General features: G+C 47.0%; 1 long non-coding RNA gene and 1 pseudogene across 1 annotated transcript; one reads left to right on the top strand and one right to left on the bottom strand.

Annotated features, from left to right (window-relative positions):
- Nucleotides 1-855, bottom strand: part of LOC109846241 — a 22,014-nt pseudogene extending 21,159 nt beyond the window's left edge.
- LOC109845350 lies at nt 12,679-13,002 on the top strand. The gene is made up of 3 exons (XR_002248319.1): nt 12,679-12,751; nt 12,824-12,895; nt 12,965-13,002. It is a non-coding gene; the product is annotated as an uncharacterized LOC109845350 (long non-coding RNA).

The raw sequence follows: 25,941 nt of genomic DNA, 5'->3' as shown, positions 1-25,941 counted from the left end.
GGATCACTCGTGTACGTGCACTTGCAACGTACCGCAATTACAATGGATTCCTTGTTCACATGTTGTCGCAGCTTGTTCTAATCTACAAGGTGGTGCGAGGATTTCACACTATGAGTTCGTCGAGGCTTGGTATTCTACTTATAACTATCGACAAACATACAAAAAGTATTTTCGTCCACCATATGATAGTCGATATTGGGTACAAGACGGGCCACTGATATTGCCTCCTTTGGTTAAAAGGTCGGCGGGCCGCCCTCGTTCCGTACGAATTAGAAATTGTATGGATGACGGTCGTGAAGGAGTTAGGAGGAGAAATAAGTGTAGTAGATGCGATCAACCGGGCCATAAGAAAAATAATTGTCCAGTTAGGATTAGGCGTTGATGTTGTAATTTGTAGTGGTTTCAGATTGTTAAATGCTAGGGGTTTCGTTCTGTGTTTGTTTCCGTGTGTCATTTGTGATTGTAATTTGTAGCAGTTCCGTGAGTTGTTTGTTTCTGTATCTCATTTGTATCGTACTATGTTATATAAATTTAATGTTTGGTTTCAAGTTATTGCTTTCTTCACGTTGCGCATTCGTTTGTTGTTTATATATAACTAGATGAGTATTTTAACAAAAAGATCTAACACATTGAGCATTGTCTTCTAATATAATTCTCAGTTATATTCATTATGGATCCGGGACCGAGACGCCCCGACGTTTTGACCCTCTAGGCGAGCCACGTTTCAGATTATATTGGCTCAGGATAGGTAAAACATCTTTTGTATATGCTAGTTAGCATTGGCACTAATTTTAATTTTTCGCATTATACTTAATCAATTCTTTTTGACGTGCAGCCCGTACCTGATATCACCATGATCGAGCATTCCCAGAGCCATTCAGGTTGGGTCATTGAGGATGAGAGAGTTCTAGCGCTGATCTCTCAGGCTGGTTTTCGGGAGTGTTCGACGGTTCGATATATCAGGCTTGATTGGCCACTTATCACTGCTTTGATTGAGAGGTGGAGGCCAGAGACCAACACCTTTCACATGCATATAGGGGAGTGCACCATCACTTTACAGGACGTGGCCGTCATTCTTGGGCTCCGAATCGATGGGCTGCCAGTTACGGGCACCGATGATCATAGTTGGCCCGAGGTATGTGCCCGGCTTCTTGGACAGGTTCCCGACTTGAGGAGTGGTGCGATGAAGCTATCGTGGCTTCGTCAGACATTTCAGGGCGACATACCAGAGGATGCCTCTGATGAGACGCTCCAGTTTCATGCTCGTGCATACATATTGCACATGATAGGGTGCGTACTATTTCCTGATGCGAGCAAGACTCTCGTACATGCACGATGGCTGCCACTGCTGGAGGATTTTGGTGTATGCGGCGCACTATCGTGGGGCAGTGCGGTGTTGGCATATTTGTATCGAGAATTGAGTAGAGTATCCCTGATGCAGAATAAAGAATTCAAGGGATGCTGCACATTAATACAGATTTGGTCATGGGAGCGCATTCATATTGGACGACCCACTTTACTTATGCACCGTGACTTAGAGGGGCAGTATCCGTTGGCATACAGGTATAATTGTACACACACATATTTCATTCGTAACCTGAATATTTGTACTTATATATTCGCTATTCTGCATATAGGTATAACGTGCGATACGCTCAGTACAAATCAGCGACGCGTCACCGTCAGTTTTACCGAAATGAGCTTGATGGCCTCCAGCATGAACAGGTAAATATAAAACTCAAGAAGTATGAATATTATAGTTTTTCTGTATGATAAAGATAAATGTTTTACTTTATTTCAGTTCAAGTGGAGACCCTATACACCGCCGGAGCTCGATATACATTCTCTTGCACCTATCTGCCGAGATAGTCCCGACTTGTGGAGAGCGAGAGTTCCATTGATTTGTTGGGAGATCGTGGAGATGCATGTCCCTGACCGTGTGCTACGACAGTTTACGCTCTCTCAGCATATTCTAGATCCTGTCGAGCAAATCGATCGTCGGCGGCGCCCTACATCGCACCGTACTGACTGGGCCGTAGTCCGTGCGGCCTACATAGACAGGTGGGCTCACAGGTGGGATTTCATCCAGGATACGAGGAATCGATCGTCGGCGGCGCCCTACATCGCACCGTACTGACTGGGCCGTAGTCCGTGCGGCCTACATAGACAGGTGGGTTCACATGTGAGATTTCATACAGGATACGAGGCCCATAGCTATTGACTATACCGTGTATATGCATTGGTATTGGGGTATCACACGTAGATGGATCACGCGTGACCCACAGCCTTTAGCTGGACACATGCCACGGCCATCGACAGACAGTTACATCCCTAGTGGGATGAACGAGAGAGATTACGTAAGCTAAAAACCAAGAAATGGAAATGGAAATGGTGGAAATCTCAAAATAATCTATTTCTTCCATTTCCATCCCTAAAACTCACCCACAACATCCAATAAAATATTATTTTCATCCAACAACTCATCCACATCATCTAATAAAATATTATTTTCATCTAACCACTCATCCACCACATCTAATAAAATATTATTTTCATCTAACAACTCATCCATCCCATCTAATAAAATATTATTTTTATCCAAACATCACTCAACTCATCTCTTTTCATCATTTCAAATCACTCACATCATCCAATAAAATATTATAACAATTCACCTCATCTCATTAACATTTCATTTCTTTGTTTTCATCCCAAAAAGTTGTGAAAACACTTTTCTTAATCTTGGATCACATCACCCAATAATACAATGACAACTCATCTCATCTCATTTCATTTCTTATTTTTAAGAATGAACCAAACAAAAGAAAACAACAAAACTACAGGAAATAGGTTTCTTATAATTCATTTCCTTATTTTTTTCGCCAACCAAACAACATCAAAACTAGTTTTCTTAAAAAATCACTCACATCATCCAATAATAATGTGACAACTCATCTCATCTCATCTCCATTTCTTTGATTTCCTTTTTTTAGCCAACCAAACAATTCAAAAACCCATTTTTCTTAGAAATAGTTTTCTATTTCTTTGATTTCCCATTTTTTAAGGCAAACGAACAGGCCCTTAGTTGTAGTTTGCAAGAAGTTAAAAGGTGTTACATATGCAAAACATGAGTAACTAAAACTATTGTATCCCTTCCATCCGTCTACCACACAAAAATACTTCCCCTAGTAAAAGGTAAATACAAATTTTGATGATTTGAATTATTTATTATAATTTAATATCACCAAATTTAAAGAGAGTAAAAACAAATAGTCACCAATTTTTTTGATTTTGGTGGTTAAGCAACTAAAGCTTAAAAGTTGTCAATTCATGTGATATCTATCCATAAATAACGATATTTTAAATTTGACCCAAGAGAGTCTAGCCAAGTTAGTAAACTGTCTATGAGTAGTACTCTAAGGTTTCGTGTTCGACTTTTCTGGAGAGCATCCATAGAAATTTAATTTTTTAGAATACTCGAGGCAAAAATACTTTCCTTAGATTTAAGATATCATCACATTATAATTATAATCGAACCTCTGATGCATTTTGAGACATAGGAATTCATTAAAAAAGTTTTATGCCTCTTGCACGTACATATGCACGTGCGATAATGCTAGTAAAGCATGATGATCTTAGGGGTTGTTCGGTTCATTTCCCTAAAGAAGAAAAAAAATACTTTCCTTAGATTTAAGATATCATCACATTATAATTATAATCGAACCTCTGATGCATTTTGAGACATAGGAATTCATTAAAAAAGTTTTATGCCTCTTGCACGTACATATGCACGTGCGATAATGCTAGTAAAGCATGATGATCTTAGGGGTTGTTCGGTTCATAATTGTTTTTGGCATTTAGGGCGGATTACAATGTCTAGGATCAAAAAGTGGCATTTTTGGATTTTTAGATTCTATAGTTAGTGTTCGTTTCAATAAAATCTTTGAAATGTTTAATTCCTAAAATGTAAAACACAATCATTTTTTAGAATGTGCCAAATCCTCTCCACTATGCTTGTTTTCGGTGAAAGTCGCTGTTTTCATTGCTTTTGAATCTGTTACAACTTTAAACGTTACAACAAGAATGCAACAAAAACAAAGATTACAACTTTATCGAAAATAAACACGAGATCCCGTTTTGGTGCGGTCTCGCTTGCGTGGGTCTTTGGCCTGTGACGGGGATGTTGATATCCGTGGACCACCGGGGCAATCAGATCTGTTCCGGATAAATCGGACAGAGTTTCGTCGATCCGCGTGAGATCTAGAAACTTCTGATCCAGAAATATCGGACAGAGCTTCGTCGATCCGCGTGAGATCTAGAAGCTATAAGCGTATACCTCAGCTAAAGCGAGGTATTAGCTCTTCTTAGTATTAACGCTAAAGGCTAATACTAAGGATCAGATGAGAACGGGTGATGAAGGCTGGTGTAGACCTCTCCTCCTCGGTTGAAGCGCTCGATCTATGTTTGCTGCAGCAGGGCTTCGCCAAGGCTCTCCAAAAATCCCGATCCTTCCAAATGAGGTAAGGGGGTCTATTTATAGGCAATAGGGGGCTTGGGGCGTCTCCACGAATCCGAGACACCCCTGGGGTGTCTCCACAGATCTGAGACACCCTTGGGGTGTCTCCAAGAATCCGAGACACCCCTAGGGTGTCTCGGAAAATCCGAGACACCCTAGGGTGTCTCGGAAATTCCGAGACACCCCTAGGGGTGTCTGGAATTTCTGAGACACCCCTGGGGGTGTTTCGGGATTCCGAGACGTCCGTAGGTGCGTTTTGGTCGTTTCCCCGTAGATTCTTCGTACGAACTCGGATTTGAGTGATTCCGGGTGCGTTGGATGCGTGACGAAGAGTTCGATCCGCTCTGATGGTTGGATTGTCTTTAGAGTGGTCGAGGCACGGAGGGTGTTGTCCTTTTTGTGAACAGTGCCGGGCTTCCCGATTGGTCCGGGTCTTCGTGATTCCGAAGTCCTATCCGCTCACGTAACTCGTCGATTCACTTATCGGATGGTGACGTTCATCGTTGTTCTTTAACACTGAACTGTTTGTGGAGACCTATAGGCAATTTTCGATGCCTACAGATACCCCCTCCAAAGTGTTCCGGACTCGTTTCTTTTATAGAAGAGGCTGGAATACTTTGGATATGATTGGTCTGGCCTTCAGTCGGCATCACGACCTGTAGCTAGCTTCAACTCTTGGCTCCTTTGATTTTCAGTTTATTCGATGCTTTGACGAATAGCCGAAGTTCTTCCGGCATTGCGTTTATCGCTTGGCCGTCGTCGGAGTCCCGAGTCTGAACTGATGAATTGAATTTGGTTCGTGTCATTGAGTTGACTTTGAACTACCTCCGTCACATCATGTTGACTTAGGGTTTCGGATCACCGTGTGTTGACTTTTTGTCGCAACGCGTTGACCGGCGTTGACCTAGGGTACGCGTTGACCGGCGTGGACCCTTAGGGTTTTGATTCGTCAAAAGTTGACTTTTGGTTGCAACCCGTTGAATGGGGTTGACCTAGGGTTACGCGTTGACCGGCGTCCACCCTAGGGTTTTGATTCGTCAAATGCCGACTTTGCTCGCAACCCTTTGAGTGGGGGTTGACCTAGGGTCACGAGTTGGCCGGCGTCTACCCTAGGGTTTACGATTTGTCGTGCGTTGACTTTTGTCGCAATGCGTTGACTGGCGTTGACCTAGGGTTACGCGTTGGCCGGCGTTGACCCTTAGGGTTTTGAATCGTCGAACGTCGACTTTTGTTGCAACGCGTTGACTGGCGTTGACCTAGGGTTACGCGTTGACCGGCGTTGACCCTTAGGGTTTCGAATCGTCAAACGTTGACTTTGCTCACAGCGCGTTGAGTGGGGTTGACCTAGGGTTACGCGTTGACCAGCGTCTACCCTAGGGTTTTGATTGTCGAACGTTGACTTTTGTCGCAACGCGTTGACTGGCGTTGACCTAGGGTTACGTGTTGACCGGCGTCTATCCTAGGGTTTTGATTGTTGAACGTTGACTTTTGTCGCAACGCGTTGACTGGCGTTGACCTAGGGTTACGCGTTGACCGGCGTCTATCCTAGGGTTTTGATTGTCGAACGTTGACTTTTGTCGCAACGCGTTGACCGGCGTTGACCTAGGGTTACGCGTTGACCGGCGTTGACCCTTAGGGTTTCGAATCGTCAAACGTTGACTTTGCTCACAACGCGTTGACTGGCGTTGACCTAGGGTTACGCGTTGACCGGCGTTGACCCTTAGGGTTTCGAATCACCATTAACACATTTCGAATCGCCAAACGTTGACTTTGCTCTCAACCCGTTGAGTGGGGGTTGACCTAGGGTTACGCATTGACCGGCGTTCACCCTAGGGTTTCGATTCGTCAAAGGTTGACTTTTGGAGTTCATCAATATTCAACCATTGGCGAAGAATCGGAGTGATTTGGGGTTCAGAAAACAATTTAGGGGTCCAAACAAGGTTCGGGGGGTCAAAACAGACTCAAGACGCCCCGGGGGTGTCCCGACAAAACCGGGACACCCTGGGGTGTCTCGGTTTGGCTGAGACACCCCATGGGGTGTCTTGGCTTTTTCCGTGGTCCCCCCCCTTTGTTTGGCCTTTTCTTCTCTTGTCTTTTGCTCATGGTCCCCCCCCTCTCTTTAATTCAAATTTCAAAAGAGATAATCTCCCCCTCTCAAAACCGAATTCCCCCTCTCTAATTTCGGTTTTGGTGTTCTTCCTCTCCATCCTTCTATCCTCCATTGATTCATTCTCAAGGATTCCTCAACCCTTCAAGAGGAGCTCGGATTTTGGGTGTCTCCCATTGGCCGAACACTTGTTCCTCCCAGTAGGGTTTTCTCCTCCATCTTCAAGCTCAAAGAAAAACCCTTTTTATTTGGTAAGCTCTTCTTTACAATCCTCTTATTTTTCTTGTAAAGATTGCATCTTTAGGCTTGTAGTAAACTAGGGGTTGTGTATGCACAATGTTTTGGGGTTCTTTGTGCAAAAGAGGTGAAATGGCCGAATTTTGGGGGGCTTATTTGCAAAAGGGGACTGAAATTTCGTGGGGGTTTATTTGCAAAAGTGGAACTGAAATTTTGGGTATTGGGTTTATGTCCACTTGATGAAGGGATGTGGGGGTGCTTTATGCAATAGGATCAAGGAGTTGTTTGAGGGGTTTATTTGCAAAACAGCCCCTAACCGTTTTGGAGGGGCTTATTTGCAAAAAGGGCTGTGAAATTGAGGCTGAAATCCAAGGGGTCTAAACCCCAAGCCCCTGATCAAATTTTGATAAATGCATGTGGAGGCCAAATGCAAAATTTGTAGAGGGGCTTTTATGCAAGATTGGCTAAATTCTGCAAAAAGGGTTTATTTGCAAAATTTAACCAAAATGGTGGGGTACCGGGGGTGCTAAATGATCGGATATGACGATCATGACCCGAACCGGGTGTGTCCTTGACCTGAATTTTGGCCTTGAACACGGAGGGTATTGTGGGTATTTCACCAAAATTCGCCGCGAAAATGACAATCATTGTTTCGCATGCACGAAATTTGTAGGTTTAACTAGACTTCAATTATGAAATCCTATTTATGCATAGGACTTTAATTAAAGTTCTTAGTTTCCCTTTTTAAACTTCGTGTTCTTATGTTGTACCTGACTTGCTGCTTTTTGTTGCAGATTTCAATGTCTCCACGCCGATCTCGACCTCGTAGGAGTCGTTCTCATTCGCAGCACAGCGAGGAAGAGGTTCCCGCTACATCTTCCCCTGCGGCCTCTTTCTTCGGGGGTGAGAATTTATATATATTGCGGAGGGTAAGGTTTCAGACTTGTTTTGCTTAGCCAATTCAAGTCTTCGGATATATTGGGGCGATTCTTGTGTTGTCTTACACCTTGTAGTTCGGTATATGTTGCCACGTTGTTCACGTGATGATGCATACCGTTCTTCCGGTGTAGGACACTCAAAATCGTCTCTCCAATTATTCCGTGAATGAGCTTATCATTCTTCTTATGAGACGGATTTTCTGACTCCATCTTTGTATTTTATTGCAGTTGAATTCCCCGCGGGTAGTCTTCCTGCTCATGCCAATGCCGGTTGTAGCCGGGAGGTTTTTTCCTCCACTTCCATTGGGCAAGTCATTAGCCCATTCCCTCAGTTTGACCAAGATCGTTCTGACGACTCCTGCCGTTTGATCCGGGAAGGAGGGCGTCACTGCTTACGCCAGCTCATTACAGATGCCTCTTTCACCGCGGATTCTGCCTCTACTCAGGCTTTAAAGAAGCCGAGTTTCCTGTTTGGAGATCACAAGGAGGATCCTGTTGCGTTAACTCTTCCTGAGGAGCACTGGTTAACTCTTGATGGAGGAGCTCTTTTATACATTCCATCAATTCCCCGCCAATATTCTTTTACCCATTTGAGGAGACAGGCCGTGAGGCGACAGATGTCCTGGGATCTCACTAAGGATGCTGAGCGAGTCCCGTGTGGATATACCTCTCATTCCAAGACCCCTGGTTCTGGCGGGTATCACCCTATTCGTGGTCTTCGACCAGGGATCACGGGCCTTGATACTGCACCCCCAGGTGAGACGTCAGCAGCTGCCTCTACTGTGGGTAATCGTCTGGCTCTTCTGGGGAGGCGATTACCTCCACCAGAGCCCAGATGCTATGGCTGGGCTTCCTCACTAGCCAAAGGGTGGTGGGCGCGCATGACTGATTTCGTCTTGGCGCGCTGGGAGAGGGATCTGAAGAGCAGTGGGTTATATGCACCCATACGAGCTACTATGTACGGAATCCCAGTTAGCTGTCGCCATTTCTTGGCTTTGCTGGAGACTTATATGCCCGATAGCAACACCTTCCTGACCAGCGGTGGTGAGCTAGGGTTGGCCTTGCACGAGATGCATTATGTTTCGGGTCTTCCGATGGGGGACTGTCCGTATCAGGAGTACTTCCCTACGAACCAGCAGCTGGAGTGTATGAAGAAAGATACCCCGGACATGTATGACACTCTCTGGGATCTTACCTGTCATTATCACACTTCCTTGGTCCTGACTTCTCCTCCAGCAAAAACGAAAAAGAAGATCAGCTTGAAGCAGTTTGCCTGCTATTTGTTCCAGAACTTGGAGGGTAACTCCGGCGAGTCCGTTCATGAGTTAGACATATTGACCCCTTCTGCGATTAACGAGTTGCTGGAAAAGGCTGAGGCTCAATCTTACACCATCGCCAATGCTGAGGGAGCTTTTCCTGCGGGGACCAAGTTTCGCTCTTTTCTCTGCCGTGCACAGAAGTCCATTGGGCCCCGGACTCTACTAGCAGGCTACCTTGTCCTTTGGTTGAAGAAATGTGTTGTCCCGCACCAGCCTTCAGACGCTCTACCCATCGGGGTGCTCTTCCCGGTGGTTCAGCTAGCTTACGGGAGAGAGCTTTCCCTGCTCCCAGCGATGGTTGCCAGCATCCACTGCGGGCTTAGGTGTCTGGCTAGTGGCTTTACACAGAGGGGTTCTGAACCATCGACTGAGCTTACTAATCCGAAGGTCGAGCTTCCTTACGCTTATCTGATGGCGTGGCTCGTTCTTCACCGCCCCGACTTGATGTCGGCGCCCAGCGTGGTAGATGTCCCTGTTCCTTTCATGCAGCTGTTGGAGAAATGTAAATGGATTGGGCCCAAATTCAGTGATGTTCAGCGAGAGCTTCGAGTCCGTAAAAGCTGGGAGTTCTTTAAGTGCTTTCCCCACTTTTCGGGTCGCTATGGTGACACACTGATTGATGAGGAGAAACCCAGAAGTGACCGGACCATTCTTGACGCTGGTTGCTTCCGGTGGTTAGTGAACATCCGCGTAGGGTATCTCGTCCTTCGGGTGAAGAATCAGTGCCACATAGAGCCTTATCTCCCTTGCCGCTTTGCTCGCCAATTCGGCTATGACCAACTGTATGTCGGGAATCCGAGCCGTAGCCTGCAGGTTGAGGGAGGATTGATTGATGGCGTACGAGCGTGGCTATGGACGATGGTGGGCTGCACTGGAGCCCGTTTTGCTCTTCCTTCGTATCGGCGTAAGCCACTGATCACTTTCCTCAGCTGCAAGTGGTTCCTTTCTGCATATGAGTCCATCAACGTGAGGAGCTTCTTAGAGTTGCAGTCCGAGTACGCGGTCCGGGCTGCTATGATGGCTGGTCGCAGAGCTGAGCTTGCTCAGAAGCGGAGAAAAGGGCATGCCAAATCTCTTGTCTCAGACGAAGAAGAACTTCTCCCTACGGGTGACGATGACGAGACCTCCGAGGAAGAGTATGTGGATGCAGATACCGGCAGAGGGGATCTCGATACCGGTTTGTCCTGTCTCTTTTAATTTTCCTTTTTCATAAATGACAGCTCTTTTTCATTGAAATGGCTATTGTCACTTTAGGTAGGGCAGCCAATGATCATGAGCCACCAGCTCCTACACACGTTGAAACGTGTGATAGGCCTGCGCATGTTCGACCTGTTGGCCCTCGAAGGGTTGGTGCCCTGAAGAGGAAGAAGACCGCCCACAAGTCCCATGACGGTCAGCGTCCCTATGGAGTGGACTTAGGGAGCACTGCCGATGGCGGGGGAGGTAACATTCAATTGCTCTTGCTCCAAGGTTGTTTACCTTTTGTGATTTGTAACCATGTTTCGTGCTTCAGGGTTCTTCGAAGAGGGCGAAATCCCACCGGGTCCGGTGTCCCCTGGTGCTGATAACATGGATTGCCTTGTGCAACAAATGTGTGACGCTCTGCACGACGGGTCCTTGGGCATTGATCTGAACATCGACCTTGAGCAGATGAATAATGTTGAGCCCGTAGTCCCTTGTTCAGGTACGTCCACATTCAATGTCATTTTCCTCAAGCCTGGGGAAGGAAGACTTCTCGTTTTTGCTGAAAGTATTTTCTTGAGCTTTCCTCATCTTTCATCATTCAGGTTACCCTGCAGATGTTGCAATGGAGGGGCCAAGCTTCTCGAAGCCGGATGCCGGTTTATTAGCTGACATGTTGGCTGAGCAAACTTCCAGAGGGACCGAGAGACCATTCCTTGGGAATGATTCGTCTACCGGTACATATCTGATTCTCCTCCTCTTGCCCGATCTTTTATTTGACTAATGAATGATTGACTATCGCAGCGTCAACTATTGGAGTTAGCCCGGTATCTATCCCTGGCATATCCAGTTTGCCTCAGAATGACGGGCTTGCAGGTATGCATACGATTCAGGGATATTGTACTTTCCTATGTTCCTCTGGCTTTTGACTAATATATGAGTGCGATCATAGGACCAGCCACTAGGACTGATTCTCATATGACTCCTGGCATCCCTCAAATGCCTACGGGTGAAGGATCTACAGGTATGTAGATGACTGTACTATCCCAATCCTTCTTATTGGTCTAAATTTTCATTTTGACTAATAAGAGAGTGCCATCATAGGACCAGCCGTTTGTGCCGATACTCTTATGACTCTTGGCATCCCGGCTGTATCTGAGGACGGGGGGAATGCAGGTATGCATACGATTTTCTTGTCCCGATTCTCTTTACTTTTCCATTTGGTTAACGTAGGAGTGTCACTGTAGGACCGGGCGCTGGGCCGGATACCACTACAGTTCTCAGGACTGAAAGCCTTCATAGTAATGGTGCCTCCCCACCTTTGCCGAGTGGTATGGGCAATCCACCTGCAGGTGCTGATATACCTTCTTCGGCTAATGTCTCAGAGCCCGTCGGACCTCAACCCGAAGGGACGTCCGTTGGCATCGGTATGCTCCGAACTTGCCTTTTGACTTTCCTTTCCATATTCGATAGTTCACTGAGCTTCCAAGTTGTTGCTTGTAGGATCTCGCTCTTCTTTGCACGAGCGTGTCCGTAGCCTTTTGGCCGATACTGATCCTGACAGAGAGGCTTTCCGTACGGACCTCAGCTTCTTCACCGCCTGGTATAATGGCTTGATCGAGAAGCTTCTTCACCGAGGAGGCGGCTTCGATCAGTTCCGGCGTTCCTTCTCTCGCCACATGACGATGATGAGGGAAGAAGGATACCCGGAACTGGCTGATTCCTTCACTGCTGATTTCGCCGCCCTGGAGTCAGAGATACGAGAGTTGAAGGAACTGGAGGTTACCGGGACTTCTTCTTTCGTATCCTCTGAGTTAGAGCATAGGATGGAGCAGTGGCGTGAACTGAGATCTTCCGTCGGGCGTGAGCTTCAGTCACGCGAGAGCTCCCTTGCGCATCTAATGGCTAACATGGCGAGGATGGATAGGGAGAAAGCTGAGTTACTCCGTTCCTTGGACTCGAATCGCGAGGAAGCGACTAGGTTGAAGGAGGCCTTGAAGCGTGCCGAAGAATTCGCCGTTCTTATTGCAGACGACTTGATCGGACTAGAGCGTTCCCGTGACCAGGTACTCGAGGAGTTCGGATCCACTCAGGAGGGATTGATGAAGTTGAAGAGTGAAGCTGCGGAGATCTTGAGCTGTTCTGAGGAATCTGCCCGAGCAGATCTGCAGGCGGGACTTGAGCAGAGTTATACAGATAGACTTTTTAGCTTAAAGTCTCATATTCTTAGCCGTCAGTTGCCTTCGGGCTAATGAGCTCTTTGTTGTATGCTTTTGACTTGACCTATTAATAGAAACTCCGATTCATCTACCGGTATATATCTGATTTTCTCCCTCTTGCCCGATATTTCATATGACTAATGAATGATTGATTATCGCAGCGTCTACCATTGGAGTTAGCCCGGTATCTATCCCTGGCATATCCAGTTTGCCTCAGAGCGACGGGCTTGCAGGTATGTATACGATTCAGGGATATTGTACTTTCCTATGTTTATCTGTCTTTTGACTAATGAGTGCAATCATAGGACCAGCCGCTAGGACTGATTCTCATATGACTCCTGGCATCCCTCAAATGCCCGCGGATAATGGATCTACAGGTATGCAGATCCCAATTCTTCTTATTCGTCTAAATTTTCATTTTGACTAATAAGAGAGTGTCATCATAGGACCAGCAGCTTGGGCCGATACTCTTATGACTCTTGGCATTCCGGCTGCATCTGAGGACATGGGGATTGCAGGTATTCATACGACCTTCTTATCCCGATTCTCCTTATTTGTCCAAATTTCCATTTGGTTAACATAGGAATGTCACTGTAGGACCAGGCGTTCAGCCTGATACTGCTACAGTCCCCGGGGTTGAAAGTCCTCATAGCAGTGGTGCCTCCCCGTCTCTGCCGAGTGGTGTGAGCACTCCGCCTGCAGGGGCTGATGTACCTTCTTCTGCTGCTATCCCAGAGCCTGTCGGACCTCAACCCGAGGGGACGTCTGTTGGTGTCGGTATGTTCAGAACTTGCCTTTTGACTTTCCTTTTCATATTCGATAGTTCACTGAGCTTCCAAGTTGTTGCTTGTAGGATCTCGATCTTCTTTGCACGAGCGTGTCCGTAGCCTTTTGGCCGATACTGATCCTGACGGAGAGGCTTTCCGTACGGACCTCAGCTTCTTCACCGCCTGGTATAATGGCTTGATCGAGAAGCTTCTCCACCGAGGAGGCGGCTTCGATCAGTTCCGGCGTTCCTTCTCTCGCCACATGACGATGATGAGGGAAGAAGGATACCCGGAACTGGCTGATTCCTTCACTGCTGATTTCGCTGCCCTGGAGTCAGAGATACGAGAGTTGAAGGAACTGGAGGTTACCGGGGCTTCTTCTTTCGTATCCTCTGAGTTAGAGCATAGGATGGAGCAGTGGCGTGAACTGAGATCTTCCGTCGGGCGTGAGCTTCAGTCACGCGAGAGCTCCCTTGCGCATCTAATGGCTAACATGGCGAGGATGGATAGGGAGAAAGCTGAGTTACTCCGTTCCTTGGACTCGAATCGCGAGGAAGCGACTAGGTTGAAGGAGGCCTTGAAGCGTGCCGAGGAATCCGCCGTTCTTATCGCAGATGACTTGATCGGACTAGAGCGTTCTCGTGACCGGGTACTCGAGGAGTTCGGATCCACTCAGGAGGGATTGATGAAGTTGAAGAGTGAAGCTGCGGAGATTTTGAGCTGTTCTGAAGAATCTGCCCGCGCAGATCTGCAGGCGGGACTTGAGCAGAGTTATGCAGATAGACTTTTTAGCTTAAAGTCTCATATTCTTAGCCGTCAGTTGCCTTCGGGCTAATGAGCTCTTTGTTGTATGCTTTTGACTTGACCTATTAATAGAAACTCCGCATTTGCTTTTTTTTTTTTTGTGATTTGTCTGTATTTCTTCTGAATGACAGATTTTATGGGATTTTTGGCAAACCCCCAGCCATCAACGGGTTTGATGTGCCTTTACCGATTACCGTTTGAATCGGGCTAGCATGCGGATTGTCGAAATCCGTTCCGCATGTAACGTTGTGCTAAGAAAATTGCTTTTCTTAGATTTGATGCTATGACTTTGAATACATAGACTTCGTCTTTCTTACGGGAATAGACTACCCGGCAACGCGTGTTAGGCGTTGACTTTGGGGTTTTTGGCAAACCCCCAGCCTTCAACGGGTTTGATACGCCTTTACCGATTACCGTTTGAATCGGGCTAGCATGCGGATTGTCGAAATCCGTTCCGCATGTAACGTTGTGCTAAAGGAATGAACTCCCTTAGACTTAATGCTACGACTTCGAATACGTAGACTTTGCCCTTGTTACGGGAATAGGCTACCCGGCAACACGTGTTAGGTGTTGACTTATCCCTACTTAGGATTCGGGATAAGATTCCCCATGCACCAAGTGCGCGGATTGGAAGTTGAAAGTTGTGTCAAATAGGAGAGGAAGAATTTTATATTCTATCTCCCGGTGCTAAAGAGGAAGAATTTTATATTCTATCTTCAGCTGGAAAAGAAACTCGAGGTGGAAATCCCCACCCCCAGTATCTGGAAGGATGAACTGGGAGTGGGATCTTCACTCCGAGCATCCGGAATGATGAACTGGGAGTGGGATCTCCACTCCGAGCATCCGGGATGATGAACTGGGAGTGGGATCTCCACTCCGAGCATCCGGGATGATGAACTGGGAGTGGGATCTCCACTCCGAGCATCCGAAAGGATGAACTGGGAGTGGGATTTCCACTCCGAGCATCGGAAAGGATGAACTGGGAGTGGGATTTCCACTCCGAGCATCGGAAAGGATGAACTGGGAGTGGGATTTCCACTCCGAGCATCGGAAAGGATGAACTGGGAGTGGGATTTCCACTCCGAGCATCGGAAAGGTCCGAGGAGAGGAAGAATTTTATATTCTATCTCCCGGTGCTAAAGAGGAAGAATTTTATATTCTATCTTCAGCTGGAAAAGAAACTCGAGGTGGGATTCTCCACCCCCAGTATCTGGAAGGATGAACTGGGAATGGGATCTCCACTCCGAGCACCCGGGATGATGAACTGGGAGTGGGATCTCCACTCCGAGCATCGGAAAGGTCCGAGGAGAGGAAGAATTTTATATTCTATCTCCCGGTGCTAAAGAGGAAGAATTTTATATTCTATCTTCAGCTGGAAAGGAAACTCGAGGTGGGATCTCCACCCCCAGAATCCGGAAGGATGAACTGGGAGTGGGATCTCCACTCCGAGCATCCGGGATGATGAACTGGGAGTGGGATCTCCACTCCGAGCATCCGGAATGATGAACTGGGAGTGGGATCTCCACTCCGAGCATCGGGAAGGTCCGAGGAGAGGAAGAATTTTATATTCTATCTCCCGGTGCTGAAGAGGAAGAATTTTATATTCTATCTTCAGCTGGAAAGGAAACTCGAGGTGGGATCTCCACCTCCAGAATCCGGAAGGATGAACTGGGAGGGGGGATCTCCACTCCGAGAATCGGAAAGACTCGGATAACCCTAACTGTCGGAAGGTTTGACTATTCGAGTTGAAAGTGGACCTCTCGTTCATTGGTGGAATCGAGGTGCTAAAGAGGAAGAATTTTATATTCTATCTTCAGCTGGAAAGGAAACTCGAGGTGGGATCTCCACCTCCAGAATCCGGAAGGATGAAACTAAGAGTGGGATCTCCACTCCGAGAATCGGAAAGGTTCTAACGACATTACCTTTTATAGGATTGGTCATTTGAACTCAAAGAACCCCTCATTCATTGAGGAGAAAACCCAATTTCAACCCTAACTTTTATAGGTTTGGTGGAAAAGGGGACAAAGGTAGATTTTCGTTTATCGAAAATGAGTGACTCGACCTTAGTCTTGACTATGTGTAGGCTTGACTAAGCGAGATCGGAAACAATCCTAACTTTTATAGGTTTGACTGTTCCAAGTGGACCTCTCGTTCATGGAAGGAATCGAGAGGGGAATTTGGCTTTGGTCCTAACTGTAGGAAGGTTTGACCAAACTGGAGTTTGAGATGACCCTAACTGTTGGAAGGTTTGATCACTCGATTTGAAATTGGACCTCTCGTTCATTGGAGGAATTGAGAGGGGATTTTGGCTTTGGTCCTAACTGTAGGAAGGTTTGACCAGAAAGCAAAGAAAGTGGAATACGGGTAACAAAGAGAGTGCCAACTCGTATTATCACTTCAAAGGGAGACTTTAGTGCTAGGTGGTTCTGACCTAACACGTTGAGTCTGAGAAACGCCAATGACTGGCAGATGGAAATGTTGGTGGGTCCACTGTCGTTTGATTTGATCAGCGGATGGTTTGGTGAGGAAAGATTAACCTACCAGAGGATTGGATCTCATCTCACAAAGATAACTCATAAGAGTTGGAGAATTTTGACGAGAATAAGAAGAGACATTCTGACCTTCAGAGTTCGAATGCAGAGTTCTTATCCGTCAATTTCACAATGACCGGGCTATCCCTAAGAATACCCATGTGGCATTCTTCCGGGAACTTCCCGATGCATTGGTTATCCAAAAAGATACTAAGGATAGTATCTTTTCAGGAATTTGCCGTTTATCGGCATCATGAGCCGGTCGCCGTCTTTGGTGACAAGGCGATAGGCGCCACTCGAGTAGACTGTCTCCACTACGAATGGTCCCTCCCATTTGGGTTCGAATTTACCCTTTTTCTTGGAGTTAAGGATCATAGGCCGTTTCGCAGCTAGAACCAAATCTCCTTCTTTGAAACTCCTTTGTCGAACCTTTTTGTCGAAGGCTCGAGAAATTCTAGCTTGGTAAAACTCAATATGCTGTTGAGCTTCCAGGCGCTCTTCATCAAGCCTCTCGAGTTCTTCGAGGCGTTTCTGATGTTGTTCTTCGGTTGACATCTGGGTTGAAAGAGCGATCCGAAGAGATGGTATTTGGATCTCCAATGGAAGAACAGCTTCACATCCGTATACCAGTGAATACGGGGTCGCTCCCGTTGGTGTGCGCACCGTGGTCCGATAGGCCCATAGAGCTGCGCCAAGCTTGTCATTCCAGTCTCGTTTGTTGGTCTTCACGATCTTTGACAAGAGTTTGATGATGGTCTTGTTGAAGGCTTCAGCTAATCCATTCGCTGTAGGATTATACGCCGTCGACGAGATGTCCTGAATTTTAAACTTTTCGCAGAACCTTATGAAGGCGTTGCTGACAAACTGAGGACCGTTGTCATGTATGATTCGTCTTGGAACACCATACCTATAGATGATGTGGTGCTTGATGAATCCAATGACGTTGCTCGTCTTAACTTCTCTGAGTGGAATTGCTTCGGCCCATTTGGAGAAGTAATCGGTAATTGCCAAGATGAACCGGTCGCCTTTGACTGACGGAGGATTTATAGGACCAACAATGTCCATTCCCCAAGTCTCGAACGGCCATGACGTAACCGAAGGCCATGTGTGTTAGACATAGACTTTGGGATTTTTGGCAAACCCCCAGCCTTCAACGGGTTTGATGTGCCTTTACCGATTACCCGTTTGAATCGGGCTAGCATGCGGATTGTCTAAATCCGTTCCGCATGTAACGTTGTGCTAAGAGAGTGAATTCTCTAAGACTTTGTGCTATGATTTTGAATACATAGGCTTCGCCCTTGTTACGAGAATAGGCTACCCGGCAACACATGTTAGATGTTGACTCATCCCTACTTAGGCTTCGGGATGAAATTCCCCAGACTGGAATTCTGGTGTCTTCTTTAATCGGTAAAAGACTAAACCGACAATGCGTGTTAGGCGCTGACTCATCCCTTCTTAGGCTTCGGGATGAAATTCCCCAGACTGGAATTCTGGTGTCTTCTTCAATCGGTAAAAGACTAAACCGGCAACGCGTGTTAGGCGCTGACTCATCCCTTCTTAGGCTTCGAGATGAAATTCCCCAAACTGGAATTCTGGTGTCTTCTTCAATCGGTAAAAGACTAAACCGGCAACGCGTGTTAGGCGCTGACTCATCCCTTCTTAGGCTTCGGGATGAAATTCCCCAGACTGGAATTCTGGTGTCTTCTTCAATCGGTAAAAGACTAAACCGGCAACGCGTGTTAGGCGCTGACTCATCCCTTCTAAGGCTTCGGGATAAAATTCCCCAGACTGGAATTCTGGTGTCTTCTTCAATCGGTAAAAGACTAAACCGGCAACGCGTGTTAGGCGTTGACTCATCCCTTCTTAGGCTTCGGGATGAAATTCCCCAGACCTTTTATACGTTTGGTGGAAAAGGGAACAAAGGTGGATTTTCGTTTATCGAAAAGGAATGACTCGGTCTTAGTCTTAACTATTTGTAGGCTTGACTAAGCGAGATCGGGAACAATCCTAACTTTTATAGGTTTGATTGCTCGAATTAAAAGTGGACCTCTCGTTCATGGAAGGAATCGAGAGAGGAATTTGGCTTTGGTCCTAACTTTTATAGGTTTGACCTGAAAGCAAAGAAAGTAGAATACAGGTAGCAAAGAAAGTGCCAACTCGTATTATCACTCAAAAGAAGACTTTAATGCTAGGTGATTAGGACCTAACATGTTGAGTCTGAGAAATGCCAACGACGGGCAGATGGAAATGTTGGTGGATCCACCGTCAATTAGTTTGATCAGCAGATGGTTTGGTGAGGAAAGATTAACCTATCAGAGGATTGGATCTCATCTCACAAAAATAACTCATAAGAGTTAGAGAATTTTGATAAAAATAAGAAGAAACATTCTGATATTCAGAGTTCGAACGTAGATATCTTATTCATCAATTCTACAATGACTGGGTTATCCCTAAGAATACCCATGTGGTATTCTTCTGGGAACTTCCCGATACATTAGTTACCCTGAAGATACTAAGGATAGTATTTTTTCAGGAACTTGCCGTTTATCAGCATCATAAGCCGGTCACCGTCCTTGGTGACAAGGCGATATGCGCCACTCGAGTAGACTGTCTCCACTACGAATGGTCCCTCCCATTTGGGTTCAAATTTACCCTTCTTCTTGGAGTTAAGGATCATAGGCCGCCTTTCAGCTAGAACCAAATCCCCTTCTTTGAAACTCCTTTGTCGAACCTTTTTGTCGAAGGCTCGAGAAATTCTAGCTTGGTAAAACTCAATATGCTGTTGAGCTACCAGGCGCTCTTCATCGAGCTTCTCGAGTTCTTCGAGGCGTTTCTGATGTTGTTCTTCGGTCATCATCTGGGTTGCCGTGATGGGGAGAGGAAAGTCATCTTTTGGGCATGCAGTGTTGAGGTCTCTGAAGTCAATGCATATCCGGATCTTCCCGTTCTTCTTAAGGACCGGGACAATATTGGCAAGCCATTCTGGATGTTGTTCTTCTCGGATGAATCCCGAGTCGATGAGCTTTTTAACTTCAGACTCGATTGCCTCCATCATTTGCGGACGAAACCGTCTTTGTTGTTGTTTGACAGGTTTGACATCCGTCTTGATATTGAGACGATGCACTGCTACGTTTGGATCGAGCCCTGGCATGTCTTCATAATTCCAGGCGAACACGTCCATGTACTCCCTGATAAGAGAGATTAACTCTTCTTTCTCATCGGGTAGAAGACTATCGCTAATGAATATCGGTTTAGGATTTTCCTCAGTTCCCATATTCACCTGGAGTACTTGATCTTCGGTAGGAGGCTCTCTTTGCTCGAACCTATCACCATACTGCATGTTTAGGTGGTGAACCCAAGGATCTTCCCATGTTGGCATCTGGTCGTCTTCCTCTATTGCGGTAGGATCGACCGTGACCATATTAGACATCAACCTTTTGAACGTCTCGCCAAGGCTAGTGTCGGAACCCCCAGCCGAAGAGTCGGAAGAGTACCCGTTTCTAGCCTTGTTAGCGATCTGATCAATGATTTGCCAGCAACATTCGTCGTCGGACGAGGAGACGTAGCCGAGACCTCTTTTATAGCGATAATAATCGTCGGGTTTTCCCTTCGGTACATAGGCCATTCGAGGTGGAACTCGTGGGCCTCGACCAAAGAAAAGACCTTCTCCGAGTGTGAAGTCATACCCATACTTTTCCATCATATCGCGCGCTTTTGCGTCATATCTGAATAGATGAGGGGCAGGTTTATCTTCATCTTCTTCTTCTTTTAAGAAGTGATCGGGCATCAGAGCTTCTTTTCCTTTGCCGTAGATGACTTCTTTTCCACTCCATGTTCCCGCGGGGATAACAAGTGTTGCTCCGCATGGATCTTGTACCTGCTTTTTCGTCATGCAAAACGATTGAAGAGGCATATACAAATCAGGGTCATCATAAAGCTTTTTGGTAACCTCATCAAGACACATCGAATACTCTAAATCATCGTTTATTGATAGTTCTTCGGCAAGTTGCCAATTACAACTATTCTCCGATGATTCTTCATCATCAAGATTGATTACAATGGGTACAATGTCATTAAGAACAAAACCACCATCATAATCAAGCCCTGGTTCGGTATCAGCTTCATCTCCGCTGTCCGTTCCTTGGGCCGATGGTTCAGTATCGGATTCAGCGCCGTATAAAAGGGAATCGGTGAAGTAATTCTCCAATCCCTTAAACGGTTGCTTATCCGCGACCACCGTCTTGACTTCATTGTTTGTGTCTACATATTTGAGACACTGATGTAGAGTTGACGGGACTATAAGGTTACCGTGGATCCAAGGTCGACCCAACAGTAAGTTATAGGACGTTTCTGCATCAATTACATAACAAGTAACTTCTGATTTTAGATCCCCAATCTGGCACTTGATTCGGATCTTCCCCAAGGGTCTTGACCCGCTGGTGTTGAATCCGTAAATCGTAGTGCCAGTGGAGGCTAATTTGCTTGTCGAGATTCCGAGATGATGCATCAATCGGAATGGCATGATGCTAACAGCGGAACCCCGATCAACTTGGATCCGGTTGACCATGCTGGAGCCAATATGCCCGGTGAAGTATAAGGGCCTATCATGCTTTGAGTTCTTCGTCTGCATGTCTTCTTTGGTGAAAGATATGCAGGGGAAATGATGCGCCGCGAGATTGCAATGCTGAGCTGACGGCTCTGGTCCTTCAGGAAAAGCTTCTGAATCGCTCAAGGCTTCTTGCAATGCTTTCCTTGTATCCTTGGACAGGCGCAATAACTCGTAAAGGGTTATCCTAGCCGGGATGTTGGCCAATTGCGCCATGATGTCGAAATGAGGTGGAGAGCTCGCATTTCCCGGTTTGTCTCTTCCAATCGGCTGATTGAATCGAGACTGCCTCGGGTTCTGGGTCTCCTGACGTAAAGGCTCTTTCCCCTTTTCTTTCTGCTGGACTCTTTCCGTGGCCACAGGCGTCGGGGGGATTGCTGCTATTCCCAGTTCTGCCAATGTCTTGGAAGGAGGAGTGTTGGTACCTAATTGCTCGGAAGCATCCGGGTACTTATAATGATACTCGTTACCGCTCCGAGTTGCAAGGGCTTCATGTTCATCTTCAGAAAGTGGGAAGGCAGGAATTTCTTCATCGTCTCTTCCTGGAATAGCGGACACCCCATAACAAGATTTACCTTTCCCTTTTGACTTCTTCTTGGAAGAGGTCCCAGTCCACTGTTCGTCTCCGATCAAATCCGGATGAACCCAAAGAATTTCGCCATTAGGGGCCGTGTGTGGCACAAGCCCTTTTTGGCGTTGTTTGTGGGGATCATCGTTCACCGTCTTTACTGCTGCCTTTATAACTGGCTCAAGCTGGAATTGGTTTATGGGAAAAGAGCCGAAGCTAATCGTCACTGCATTCGCACCCACTTTCTTCTCCTTTGGCTGCTTCATTGTGATGACCCCGACATCGATGAGAGCCTGGATCTTGTCCTTAAGAGCATAGCATACCTTGGTGGGGTGGTGCACCGCTCTGTGGAATGCACAGTACTTCGGATCATTAATCCTCTTGGCATCTTCCTGATCCTGAACTGGAGGCAATTTGATTTTATTATTCTCCACGAGGTACTTGAAGATACCAGGAACTTCGTCCTCTCTGAATGAATAAACTTTCGGGAACTTTGGCTCCGAAGCTTTCGGCCTCGGGGTCTGCTGTTGCCACCTTGGCTGTTGAGGCGCCTTTTGCTGCTGCTGTTGCGGTTGCGCCTGCACCTCGAACGTTTGATTAGCGTTCACGGCATTTGCGTGCGCTTTTCCTTTACCCCTAGGGGTGAAGTTCGGTTGCGGAGCGTTATTTGCTATTTGGCCCCTTTCCGCCTTCTTCCTTTTGATGAATCGTTCGGCTCTTTCCCCTCGCACCTTCAGGTCCTTCCAGGTCTTTGATGGCGCCGTTCCCATAGATTCAAGGATATCCAAGGTGAGATTGTTGTGACAGGTCTCGAGGATGAAATCTTCGCTGACCGGGTCCCTGCAATTCATCGCTTTATTTCGAAACCTTTTCACAAAGTTTTCGACTGTCTCACCATTTTTCTGTTTCTCCTCAAACAGAGTGCTGATCGAGACCTCAGTGTCATCATCAAAGAAGTTCGTCAAGAACATGTCCTCCATGTCGTCCCAACTGCCGATGCTCCCCGGCTTGAGGCGACGATACCAATCGAAGGCCGCTCCGCGAAGAGTGCCAACGAATGACCGTACCATCAAGGGTTCGTTGCCGGAGATTGTTCCTAGGTGAGACTTGAAATAGATTAAATGTTGGGTAGGGGAACCCTTTCCATCAAACGGCGTAAAGTTAATGAGATTGAACTTTGCCGGATATGGAATTGATTCCCACTCCCTTGGATATGGACACGGTATACCTGACCTTTTTACCTCTTGAGCATTCATCAATGCATTGATTTTGCTCTCCAAGTCTTTCATCTTTTTGTCTTCACTCGTTTCTATTTTCGAGTGGTTTTGGGGAGAGGTAATGTGGTCTTCTTTGGCATTATCATCTACCGGACCACTTCCGTTGTCGTTGTTGACAGGGGGAATGATGACATTATTCCCTTCCCGTTCATTCTCTTCTTGGTTCTGATGATTGGGTCGAGTGGGCTCCTCTTGATGAGTTGTCAAAGCTGCGAGTTGCTGATCGTGCATCTCCCTCATCCGCTGTAGGGTCATTTCCATCTCGAATTTGAAAGCTTCTTTCTGCCGAGCTAGGGCGTCTTCAAGCATTTTGTTCATTTGTTCGGCACTGATCATGAGTACCTCGCGGGGTTGTCCTTCGCTAGATACTGTGTTGTCCGAAGCAATCGCGGAGCCGGCATCTGATGCTTCGTCTTCTGATGGTGATCTCGTCCGGATTCTACCATAAGTCCCTCGTGTAATGGTCCCGGACTGTAGGTGAGTTAGATACCAGGGTACCAACGGGATTGACTCGGGATTGTCCCCTGTCGATGCTCCTTTGCTGGCCATGTTGATGGTGACCTTCGGGAATTCTCTGTCTTTGACTATCCTTCTTCTTCGCTGGAAACGCCTAGGCTTAGCTTCAGACGTTCCGGTGGAAATTCTGTCAAATACTGAAATTCTCCTTGGGGTTTGAGCACAAGAGCATTCTGACAGCACTGCCTTGATTATATTGGCGCACGGGCAGCGAGACTCCATGTCCTGCACATACTTCTTTCGAGATTTCCCCATACCACCAGCTCTATAGTACAGCTCATCAGCTTGGTAACTGGAGCAACCTATAGAGTGTTGGCATGTGCTCCTTGGTAAAACACCATCATCCTCAGATGAGTGTGCTTCCCCTTTGGCATGGGATGTTTTGTTAGTTTTCTCAAAAGTGGCCCGTTCAAGTTTACGTTTTTGTGAACATAAAAATTGAACGGGCTCTTGTATTTCGACTCGCAATCCGATGCGGTCGGTGATAGGGGCTTTCCCTTTCTCATCTTTCGTGGGGGGATTAATTCGACCCCCAGTTTGATTTGAAACTTGGTGACCTTTCAATGGACCCAAGCGCTCCTTGATAGGTACTTTACCTCGATTCCCTGGTAAGGGACCGAGGCGACCTTTCACAGGAACCTTGGAGGTTGAAGGGTCTGTTTTCATACCTGACCCTACCGGAGGTGCCGGGGTAAGGGGAACAGGATTTGGCCTTGGTGAAGGTTGGGCAGCAACTTCTTTCACTTTTGTCTTAGGCGTTGGGTTCGCCTTTAGCACCCACGTCTGTTTGAGTTTTGGCGGAGTCTTGACCGCCTCTTCTTTTTGCATCTCCTCTGCTTTCTTCAAGAGAGCTCGGGCATGCGCAAGGAGTGCACGGCGCTTCCTGATTCTCTCTTCAAGAGTGGAGCGGTTCCTTGTAACACGCACCCACTTGTTTGTTCCTGCTTGAGAGGAGGGGCTGGTTATATACCTTTGTTGCTCTTGGCGTTGTCTCGCTTTGAGATCTTCGCTGTAGCGGACCCCATCCATAGGCTCCAAAGCCTTGGCCATTTGACGAGCAAGACGTTGACGCCGCCTTTGGAGTGCCCTCTTTGATATAGCTGGAGCGCCTTCAGTAGCCACCTTCTTAGGGGAGGAGCCCAGATCTGCGATCTTGACCACGTTGGGCAACGCGGAGTCGCCACGTGGTGCAAGTGCAGCGATGGCTAAGGGATCTTGGGTCTTTGAGCCGAAGGTCCCACGAACGACTCTGGAGGAGGATGCCTTCTTTCGCCTACTTGGAGAGGCGGATCTGGAGGAGGAGGAAGAGAGGTATTCTTCGTACTTCTGCTGGTCGAACTCGTACTCGACCTCTTCGTTCACCCGGATCTTGAGGGCCGGTTGCGTCACGACGGCGTCGGTTGCGATGCCGTTGGCTCCCACTGTGGTCGCCAGCTTGTTTTCGGTGAAAGTCGGTGTTTTCATTGCTTTTGAATCTGTTACAACTTTAAACGTTACAACAAGAATGCAACAAAAACAAAGATTACAACTTTATCGAAAATAAACACGAGATCCCGTTTTGGTGCGGTCTCGCTTGCGTGGGTCTTTGGCCTGTGACGGGGATGTTGATATCCGTGGACCACCGGGGCAATCAGATCCGGTCCGGATAAATCGGACAGAGTTTCGTCGATCCGCGTGAGATCTAGAAACTTCTAATCCAGAAATATCGGACAGAACTTCGTCGATCCGCGTGAGATCTAGAAGTTCTAAGCGTATACCTCGGCTAAAGCGAGGTAATAGCTCTTCTTAGTATTAACGCTAAAGGCTAATACTAAGGAAGGATGAGAACGGGTGATGAAGGCTGATTTAGACCTCTCCTCCTCGGTTGAAGTGCTCGATCAGTGTTTGCTGCAGCAGGGCTTCGCCGAGGCTCTCCAAAAATCCAGATCCTTCCAAATGAGGTAAGGGGGTCCTATTTATAGGAAAACAAGAGGGGGGGCGTCCGCACAGATCTAGGACACCCCAGGGGTGTCCGCACAGATCTGGGACACCCTTGGGGTGTCTCCAAAGGAAAATCCGAGACACCCTAGGGTGTCTCGGAAATTCCGAGACACCCCTAGGGGTGTCTCGGATTTTCCGAGACACCCCTGGGGGTGTTTCGGAACTCCGAGGCGTCCATAGGTGTATTCGACTGTTTTCCCCGTAGCTTCTTCGTACGAACTCGGATTTGAGTGATTCCGGGTGCGTTGAATGCGTGACGAAGAGCTCGATCCGTTCTGGTGGTTGGATTATCTGTAGAGTGATCGAGGCACGAAGGGCGTTGTCCTTTTTATGAAGATTGCCGGGCTTCCGATTGGCCCGGGTCTTCGTTGTTC

The sequence above is a fragment of the Asparagus officinalis genome, chromosome 6 (assembly GCF_001876935.1).
Source record: "Asparagus officinalis chromosome 6, Aspof.V1, whole genome shotgun sequence".
NCBI classification, from domain to species: Eukaryota; Viridiplantae; Streptophyta; class Magnoliopsida; order Asparagales; family Asparagaceae; genus Asparagus; species Asparagus officinalis.
This window is presented reverse-complemented; position numbering and strand designations above follow the sequence as displayed.